The sequence below is a fragment of the Diabrotica undecimpunctata genome, chromosome 2 (assembly GCF_040954645.1).
Source record: "Diabrotica undecimpunctata isolate CICGRU chromosome 2, icDiaUnde3, whole genome shotgun sequence".
Taxonomy (NCBI): domain Eukaryota; kingdom Metazoa; phylum Arthropoda; class Insecta; order Coleoptera; family Chrysomelidae; genus Diabrotica; species Diabrotica undecimpunctata.
Window position 1 is genome coordinate 5531747 of NC_092804.1, and position 11363 is coordinate 5543109.

The 11363-nt window shown below is 32.8% G+C and overlaps 2 protein-coding genes across 2 annotated transcripts in view; one reads left to right on the forward strand and one right to left on the reverse strand.

Moving 5' to 3' along the window:
* LOC140433150 (uncharacterized) overlaps nucleotides 1-11363 on the reverse strand; it is a 1089409-nt gene that overhangs the window by 241632 nt on the left and 836414 nt on the right. The window lies entirely within an intron of this gene.
* Nucleotides 1-11363, forward strand: part of LOC140433051 (uncharacterized) — a 77859-nt gene that overhangs the window by 21491 nt on the left and 45005 nt on the right. The gene's annotated exons all lie outside the window — the stretch shown is intronic.

The window sequence follows — 11363 nt, forward strand, 5'->3', positions numbered from 1 at the left end:
GGGGATATCAACAGTAGGGTCAGAATAAAAGATGAAATCTACGCTGGACATAAGACTTGGGGTAAATGACCAAAAATAACAATGGAATGAGATTCCTAGAATTTTGCACTTTAAACAATATGACAATAATAAATATATTTTTTAAACACAAAGAAATCCACATGGATACTAAAGAAGTCAAAAGTTGAAATGGGAAATGCATATAGTTAACTACATATTAGCTTTTTTTTCGAGGTGAGAATCATTAAAAGACTTTTGTTCCAGGTGTGTTGGATTTGGACGACTACGCCTCACCGTAGCTGACCGCCTATCAACTAAACTCACCCCTTCTTTCTTCAACTGACGGACTGGGACCGCTCTTAGGGAGCATTACCGTCTGATCCGTCAGCTTTGCTCATTCATAACTCCCATATGTCGCTTTCCATCTGCGCTCCATGATTGCCATATCATAGCATCCCAGTCGCGTCATCCCACCCGCGGCTTCACTGGACAAAGCAGTTATTTCAACCATCTTAAACTTAACGAGAAACTATATACTAGCTGAAAGCAATGATAGAAGAAAAGTATCATGGTTGTCGGAAGAAATAAGCAAGTAAAAGTGAAAAAAAAAACATGAAAACATTATCTCAAAGACAAAACAAACGAGAATTACAATTACTATAAAACTAAAAGAAAAGGAATAAAGATAAGGAACAGCAACAAAGAGAGATAATTGAGAAAAATTAGGAAGACGATAGAAAAAATAAAAAAAAACAAGAAATATACAAAAATAAAAATAAAAATGACAGAACAATTAACAACATTAATCAATAAAATTATAAATCACAATAAAATACCGGAAGAACGGAAAACGAGAGAACTAATTCTATTATTCAAAAAAGGAGATAAAAAACAACCAGAAAACTACAGAGATATAATTTGTTAAATACTACGCTAAAATTTACGACTAAAATTTTGTAATAAATCAGAGGATAAATTTAGCAGCTTAACAACAGGTTTTCGTAGTGAAAGATCGTGTACAGATGTAATATTCGTTATAAAGCAAATTACTCAGGAATCACTAGAGTATAATAGACCAGTATTTCTGTGTCTAATTGACCTAAAGAAAGCGTTTGACAGAGTAAGACTCAAAGATGTAATACATATTCTGTATAATAGAGAAGTTCTCCTAATTATTATAAAAACTATCAAAAACATCTACCAAAACAACAAAATGGAAATCAGAATAGATGGACAACTTACAGACCCTATAGAAATAGGCAGCGAATTAAGACAAGGGGATTCATTGAGTCCCAAGCTATTCATTTTGATCATGGATGAAATCATCAAAAGCGTTAAAAAAGATAGAGGATACAGAATGAAAAACAAAGAAATAAAAATACTCTGTTACGCAGAAGACGCAATATTGATAGTCCAAGATGAAAATCCACAAATTTAACATAAGAGCAAAAGAATTTAATATGGCAATCTCATTTCAGAAAACTTAAACAATAGTAGTTAGCAAAGAACCAAGAAGAGGCAAAATAAAAATTAATGGCATCAGTATTGAACAAGTAATGGAAATAAAATATCTGGGAATTGCACTGTCTAGCTATGGACACTTGGAAAAAGAAGTGAAAGATCAATTACAAAAAGCAAATAGACTGACTGACTGCCTTAGTAGCAAGCCAGTATAAGATCAACAATGATATATGCATCAGAAACAAGATCCGACACAGCAATAACGCAAAGAGTACTGGAAACGGCAGAGATGAGAGTACTGAGAAGAATTACAGGAAATACGCTGAGAGATCTAAAGAGAAGTGAAGACATTAAAAGAAAATGTAACGTACACTGTATAAATGAATAGACACAAAATACAAAAAAAAAATAAAATAACTACATAAGCAGAATGGAGGAGACCCGTGTGGTCAAAATAGCAAGAGATAAGTCACCAATCGGCAGAAGAAGTATTGGTTGTGAGTTTCGACGGTAGCGCTCTCTCGCGGGGAAATTTGTACTTTTCTTGTAAAACCGATGTAAGTGAAATATGGCAAAACGAGAAAAATAGATATTTATCTAAAAATACACAAATTATGAAGTGAAATATTATTGTAAACTGATTACTGAACAAATGCACAAAATAAATAATGAAAGTAATTACGCTTTTTTATTTTATTCATTATAATTATAATATTTAAGATATAAGTTCCTGCGACTGGATGACTACTTACGCAAGAGGCCATTGAGAAAAAGAAGAAGTTTATGTGAAAATATTTAAAGGTTAAAGGTTACCTTCACAATGCCTTTACACCTCTTGTTTTAATTTTTTATTCTGTTATCTGTTTACTGTTTTTGCTCAGCGTTATTTTTTGTGTGCGTAGGCCTTAGTGCATAGATATCAATTTGTTTGAATTTTATCAAAATGGATATTAAACATTACACTGGATTTAAGTCTATATCACATGATATCCCATTTCAACCAGATACAGCAAAAAAGGGGAAAGATTTAGTTGATGCAGGGCATGTACGCAATGTTTCCGAATAAAATAGCTGCATCCAGGCCTCAGGTACATAATTAACTTGGGCTCATTTCTGCATCAGATTTTCTTCCTCCAAGAAAGTGATCACTGCGAATTAAATGATGACTTTTTGGAGTCCATAATGATCCATCCTCGCTACAAAATCAATAATTTTTTTATTTTACACCGTAGAAATATCATGTTGCTTGTATTTATTTACTTACTTTTTCTTATTGATAGGAATAATCCACTTTTCTCTTGAACTGTTTTATGCTTGGCAACAGGAAATTAATAAATCACTGTTATACCCAGTATTTTTACATGTATCAGTACAACAGCTGCTATATCTTTTTTTGCAGTTAAAATGCAGAAGATTTAAGTTAAATGCAGAAAACTGTCACTAACAGCGCTGGTGAAAACTGTCAAATCCCCTCTACTCATCGGCTCACAGCGAATAACCGCGCAAAAGATGAAGTGAAAATCTTTCATAGAGGTATTGATCCGCCAATAAACAAGCAGAATTGCTTATAAAGAGGAAAAAGAAGAAGAGAAAAAGAAAAATGAAAAATTAATAATAGAAACGAAACAAATCATTATTTGATGGAAACAACGTATGGAAAAATATAAACATATTTTGCATGCACTTTTTTAGTAAATATTAAAAGAAAAATTGTTTTACTTGTTTATAATATAGTTGAGTAATTTCTTCTTTTCTGCGACTTTATAAAGATAATAATTTTTAATATCCAACCTAATTAGCCATTAATGTCACAAGGAACGGCCAAGCCTTTCTTAAAACTAAATGAAGTGCTATTGTCGAATGCTTTGTGTAAATTGGCTCTTATCGCACAGACAACAATTATTATCATTATAACTCACTTGCCTGCTACAATTACACAATGCAACGAGAACAATTGCTAGTTGTATATCTAAACTACAGTGAGGATAGACAAAGGGCAATGACAACGAGGTTTACTTGTACAAGAGACATCGATCGAATCTGGGAATAATTAATTTTCTGAGAATATGGAAATTAATTATTTACCAAAGCATTTGCGCGATAATGTGATTTCTGCCTTCAAGTGGGGGAACTCTTGTCATGCTATTACAAGAAAGATATTTTGCATATATTAATTATTAACGGGAAGTCATTAGCAGAATCTGCCTGTGGATTCTATACAGCAATCAAAAAAATATTTATACAGCACACAATAGAACGTACAATATAAATCTTCTTCTTAAATCATTTATAAGGCTTGTATTTCTTCACCTTTATACATTTCTAAATGTAGTGATGATATTTCATGTTACCAAAGATAAACTATTGACATCGTAAAGAGAAAAAATTTATAGCAATTTAAAAATGAATATACTGTCAAATAAGCTAATGGTTAAGTTAAGTTAAGTTAAGTTTCGCTTAACTGAATTCAATTAAAAAATTGAAATTCCAGCGAAGTTGGGTAGATAGATAATCTTGGTTGAGATACTCAAAAAAGGAAGATGGAATCTACCTCAAAGTATATTTCATATTTTATACCCAAGCTTTAGGAGCAAGTAAATTTTATCACGAAAACTGTGGAGCATTAGTAACAACCTCTTTTTGAAGATGACGAATAACGAGAATTAGAATCATAAAGATCAGATAATTTCATTTAAGTTATGATAAAGAAACTAGGAGATATACCTAGTTAACTTACAAAATAACGAAAATATTTAAGACCTGTTGTAGAAACAATTGATTAAAATTCATTTTTATCAATTCAAATTAAATACCCTTTTACCCAAAGAAAATACTGAAACTAAAATAGGGATGCATGGTTATGGCACGCGAAACGAAAGAGGAAAAAAATTATTTAACTTCTTATAAATCTCCCGATAAAAAGACGAAGAACGAGATCGATCGCTTTTTGTGTGGAAACAAAGACATTTTTGAAGATATAACTGCTCTCAATCGATTCACAACTGACAGCGATCATCGCCTTTTAAGAGCATAGATTCTTGTTAAACAGACGAAAACCAATAGAAACAGGCCACATAATTATTGTAATCAGATAGATCAAACTAAAATGCGACAGAAGGGAGATGAGTACAGAGAAGTCTTAAGAAAAGAATTTGTAGAACATTGTCAACAACAATACTCCGATATAAACACAACTAATAAAGAAATGCAACGAAAGCTCTTGAAATCAGGACTGACTATTGCAAAGAAAACGAAAAATAAAGAAAAGAGAATAAGTGATGGAACAAAACGGTTGATGGAAAGAGACGCACATTTCTAAGCGAAAGGAAGCGCAACACCAGTGGTTTCAAATAATTGAATAAACAAATAATGAGGGAAGTAAATGAAAAAAAAGAGAAAAGAACCGAGGTTTGAAATGCTTAAGATCAAACATAGAAAAGCCTATACTAATCTCATTGAATGATAAAGTTGAAAAAGAAATAAGAGAGAAGAACGAAATTATAAAAGTTACTCAAACATTTTCATCATCAGTGGTGCTACAGCTCTAGTTAAGCCTTGACCTTCCCCAGTCTATTTCGCCAGTCGTTTCTGTTCATCGCCAACCGTTGCCAATTTGCCGCGCCGATTTTCCTTGCGTCCTCGTCCACACCGTCCCTCCATCTCAGTCGTGGTCTGCCTCTACTCCTATTTCCCACTGGGACCGATAATAGAGTTCGTCTGGGTGGACATTTGCTCTTGACACATGTCCAGCCCATCTAAGCCTACCTATTTTTATGAAGGATATTACATCTCTACCATTTACTATTTTTTTATACTTCTCGTACAATTCGAAATTATATCGCCTTCTCGAAATACCATTCTCACAGAATGCGCCTATTATTCTTCTTAGTATCTTCCTTTCGAAGACGAGCAGAAGATTTGCGTCTGTTTTGGAGATGGTCCATGTTTCTGACCCATATGTCAGCACTGGTAGGATGAGTGTTCTATATATTATTAGTTTGGTTTTCTGGCTTAAATATCTGTTTTTTAGCTGCTTGCTTAGTCCAAAATAACATTTGTTTGCTAGCAGTACCCTCCGTTTTACTTCTTCAGATGTGTCATTATCGTTTGTTATGAGAGAACCCAAATATGTAATACTCAAACATTTTACTGTGATTTAGATTCCTTAAACAAGAACCCAGATAACACTACAAAGGAAGATCTTAAGAGAAAGATAACGAATGTCAACTCAGAAATACTCCCTAACATAGAATCCTGTGAAATAAAACAAGCAATAAAAACAAGGTATATGGACGAGGTGCAGGAACATTAAAAGGAGATTGGAGTAAGGTAATGGAGAAGACAGATCCTTGATAATAAAGGATAAAACAATGTTTTGAGGCAGGCCAGGGCTGATATTGATTTTAATGGAACTAGTCTAGACAAGGCAGAGAACTAATTGAGATGCAGTAAACTATCCGATACAAAAAATAAGTGTGTGTGTGTTTTTTTTTTCATTATTTTTTTACACTATTTTACAGCCAGTTTTGACAGAATTGAAAAACCCGCCCTTGTGTAATTTTCTTATACACTCAAGAATTTTATTAGAAACAAATAGTCTTCCATGTCATGTGTTCTATCAACTTGATGGACCGTTTTCCCATTCCGTTAATATGTAAAGCGCAAGACGCGGACCAACAATTTGTATCCCCGATCCTCCACGGTCCTGGGTCTAATCTCCCGGAAAAAAAATTCTATTCGTTGTTCTCACTTGAACAACACATATATTTTATATATTCCCGGCAATTTATCAAAACGTGGTCGGGAATTCCCTTTCTAAAGAATGTTCCCGTCACCGCACAGCTAGATTTATGCGATGAATAAAAAGATAACTAAGTGAAAAATATATACGGCATAAAAACGCAGCTCGTTGTGTTCGGTCAGTTAGGTCCTTTTTAGATTTTGTGAAAATACGAGCTGTATCTTATCTTTTAAAGACCGGAAGTCTGTGATGCAGCTACATAGTAACAAATAAAAACTAAAACTGTGATAGCCATAGCTTTTGTCGTTTTATCTTATATGTAAAAAATATACAAACCTTTTAAAGAAAAACTATGATGTTTGTGTATTAAATAAAGAAATTCCGAAATTCCTTCTTTCGAGTGAGTATTCCCAAAGCATAAATTTGAAACATAATTAAAAAAAGTTATTAAATAGGTAATATTTATTTTATTAACCCTTATAATAATCCCCTATACCCGGAAAAAACACGAGGTTGATTTTTATTTTTATAGTTCAACGTCAGACTCAATGATACTCCTATTTAAATACACGGTAAATGTGTATCAACCTCGAACACATGGCGAGCTGTATGCGATAGTGGCTTAACTCAAAAATTGACAAAATTTAGTTAACATTAGGTTAAGAGAGGACTGAACGATGGAGAATGGAACAACAGAGAGAGATGGAAACGGTTGAGCGAGGGAAGGCAGTGAATACTGTAGAATCCCTAAATATATATATATATATATATATATATATATATATATATATATATATATATATATATATATATATATATATATATATATATATAGTTAACATCAACAGAGGGCTTGAAAAAGCATTATTTATGACATGCAAACCTGGCATAATAATAATAGCAAAAATGTCCGCTAGACGTCACTAGTGTCGCTATGACATGTTGTTGGTTAAGATAAATTGTTTCTTGTAGTACTGGCCCTTTTTAGTTGTGCAGTGGAAGTCGAACACAGTCGATATCACGTTTTTATGCAATACCGGCATTTTTGAGATGTGCCACTATAGCAGGCAATTTTAGATATTTTCAAACTCTATCAGTGAGAATTTTGGAGTGGTGTCACATTAAATAAAAGAAATAATTTTATTGTTTTAAAAATGTCAGATTCAAAGGGTTATCGGAAAAAAAGTGAATTAATCCTATCTCGAGTAACAGTAACGTAAGTAATAATATCAATATTATTTTGTTGTATTATTCAAATAATTGATTTAGTGAAAAACTTTACACGATTTTTTGATTAAATGATGAAAATGTGGTGACTAAATATCAAAATACGTGACGAATAATAAACCTAAAACTAGGAAAAGAAAGGCTTCTCCAGCCCAATGGAAAATAAATGTCAGAAAGTTTTTTAGAAATTCAGACCAAAAATACACCTATTTTAACGGTAATCTTATACAGACTCGCAGTTTAGGTCCATTTTGCAATTCATGTAGACTGAAATGTGATGAAAAATTCACGTTACAAAAAGAACATAGATCTTTGAAAAATATTGGTCAATCGGAAATATAAATTCACAACGAAGTAGTATTACTATTAGTATTATTATTATATAAATATATTTCGAGATCCATGTGTATAATTAAACCAACATAGCAGACCTAACTTTCAATTGCAGTAATCCAGCCTTGCATTAAAATCTCTCTCATGTAAAACTTGGTGGAGAACTACATGATAAGGATGCAGTCTCAAAAACAGAACCACAAATATTGGTGAAAAAGAAACCACTATATTTACTAAAACTCAAAAAATCTGGAAAAATCCACAATTGTTTCACAAGATAAATCGTGCATAAGTATTTTTAAGAAACGGATAAAATGATAAAAGCGCCGTGCTGCCGTTTTTATCGGAATATTAAGATAACAGTTGAATCTAAAGTTTAAAGAGAATTCCAAGTTTCTGACCTAAACGTTCACTTTATAATATGAAAAACCAACCTGTGATGTTTTAAAATCCTTAGAACAGAAGTTTTGGGTATGTTTATTTCTATAGAGATTTGCCGCAAGAACATTGATTGAATTATCTTCGGTCATACCTCTACTATGTCGCGCGTCGTTTAAAACAAGGACGATGAAAACTACCAGTTTCTTTTAATTTTCGTGCCTTTATTTTAAATACTTCTTTGCCATAATGTCTCCTGTCAGGATATCTTACAGAATATATACGTGAGGCAATACCGGCATTTTGGTGACATTCGAAATAAACTCCAATCATATCATACAATTCTGCATTTGATATACTCATCACGAATTATTAGTACTGATAATTAATTACTTATATTATCAATATTAATATCTATTGAGAAAAGTTCAATCTTTAATTCGAATTATAATATAACAATGTTTTGACTGCTGTCAATACATAAACAATATGAACTCCCCGTCAAATTCATTGTCGTAGCCTACTTAGTTTCGAAAAATCTATTTTTAATAATATGAAATAACAATAATCAAAATAGGGATCAACATTAAGATTATTCAGCTATAAAAAAATTTGAAAGTACCTACTGACTTATTTTTTAATTTAATTTATAATACAGGGTGAGTCAATAGTATACTTACTTATGTTTATGCGTTTTTATTCACATCTCGAGTTCGATAAAAGCTATTAACATGCGATTAGCGCCATTTTGTTACAAATTTATTCCAGTTTCATTATAAGTAACAATAAGTAGGTGTTTCCATTAAGCCTTTTAAAGAAAAACAAATTTTAATTTTTTCTATTCGAAAGTACCGTCTACCTATGACAATTAAAACTAAATGCAATTATTTTATAGTAGATGTAAATTAATTCATCTACACTCTTTCTAAAGACAATATCTAAAGACACTATCCACAAATACTTTCCCACTCTCCCCCACCCTTTATTTAAAAAATAAAAAAAGTACTTGAACAACTTTGTGCAGAATTTATGCCTCTTTCTAGTTTACTTATTTACCACTTGGTATAATTGGGCATATTTCCCAAAAAACTTGTTTTCAAAGTTTTCTTTACAGGTTACGCCCCCTAGGTTAACCTACAAACTTGAAAAATATTTCCAGCGATTTCTCTTGGCCACTTTTACTACGGAATTTTTTCTCCTAAAGTTATAACATGAATAGTTTCTGATATATAACCGAGAGATCGGCTTATGGGACCACCCGATACAATGGTTATAAAGCTGATTGCCAAAGAGACAATGATAAAGTTGTAAAAATTGGTTTTTATCGTAAACTTTTTAATTATATATTTAACTATGCATTCTTTTCGCTTAAAAAAGATAAATGTCATTATTGCGAAAAATACAAAATTTCGATCAATGAAGAAAAGATACCTCTAGAAGATGTTTATAATAACCATCATAAGGAGAAAAACTTGAGTCGGCAGCTAACAACACTTGACAAACAGAATGTAACTAACTTACAAAAAGTTCTTGTTTTGACCTAAAAGCTGCTCTACCGTCACCAAGAGGAGACGTTTCCGCTTTCTATTATAATGTCTATGCTATCAAAATATAATTTTTCTAATGTGAACTTCAGAAAAAGGGACTGGGAAATGTACATAACTATGTTTGGCACAAAGGAGAGGCAGTAAAGGAGCCATAGAAATTGGATCGTGCCTGCTGATGTATTTGGAACAAACATCTATAAAAACCGATTCTAACGATTTGAAATTCATAGTTTACTCAGAAAATTTTAGTGGCTAAGGAAAAAACAAGTACCTAATTTCAATCTATCAGTACGCTATAAACCATTACACAATTTCTTCTATAACTCATCGCTATTTAGTTGTTAGCTATACTCAAAATGAGGGTGACAGCTGCCACTCTTGAATAGAAAGATAAAGCAATAAAGTTTTAAAAGGAGGGCCTATTTATCTTCCGACTCATTACGCTATGCTAATCTGAACTGCTCGTTGTAAACAACCATTCGAAGTACACGAATTATGTCATAATGATTATGTCAAGAACAAAAAAGACAAGGTCTAGAAAGCATGGATATTATAGGACTAGAAACGGCTTACACTGACAGCCTGCCAATAACTGAAAAGAAGAAAAAATACCTTACTAGCCTTTGTAAAGACAAGAGTATTCCACCAATTCAATCTGATTTCTACCGATATTTAAAGCATTGTTAATCATAACTTTTCCTATTATCATTAATATATACTTTTTTTCTTTTACTTAGTGGTGCTATCAACTATGATAGTGCAACTAGACAAAAATACAAATCCCATCCCCATTAAGAGAGGAGTGAGACAAGGAAACGTAATATCGCCAATTTTTTTCAACCTAGGTCAACCTACGGCATTAACGTTAATAGCAACAAGTTAAACCAGCTCAGATTCGCTGACCACATAGTGATTATAGCGAGCACATTCGAGGAAATGCAAATTATGTTGGGGAACTAGCAGCCAGCTCCCAATACGTCGGCCTAAAAATGAATATGAAAAAAACAAAAATAATGACAAACACAGATGACCCCAGACGTATAACTATAAATAGCAGTGAGATAGAACAAATCCAGGAATATATCTACATAGGCCAAATCTTCAGACTTGACAAAGAGAACCAAAGTGCGGAAATTACTAGAAGAGCAAGACTAGCATGGGCAGGATTTGGAAAACGTAGTTGGATACTTGAGAACCGCAAAATACCCCAATACTTGAGGAGCAAAGTGTTCAATCAATGCATCCTTCCTATCATGACATATGGATGTCAAAACTGGACCCTAACCAAGGCAAACATGAATCAACTAGCCACAACAGAAGAACAATGGAAAGAGCAATGTTAGGTATACGACTGTCAGATAAAAAGAGGAACAACTGGGTACGATTCAAAACAAAAGTCGAGGACATAGCAACAAAAAATTGCCTTCGCGGGCCAAACTGCTAGACAAAAAGACCAACGTTGGAATACTACAATACAACATTGGAGACCTTACGAAAGTAAACGACCAAGAGGAAGACCACAGATGAGATGGGTTGATGATATTAAAAGAATAGTCGGAACAAATTGGAAATATGTTGCTCAGGATAGAGACCGATGGAAGGAGTTGGGAGAGGCCTATGTCCAAACATGGACGACAGAAGTCTAAGAAGAAGAAGATACTTTTTTTATTTCGTTC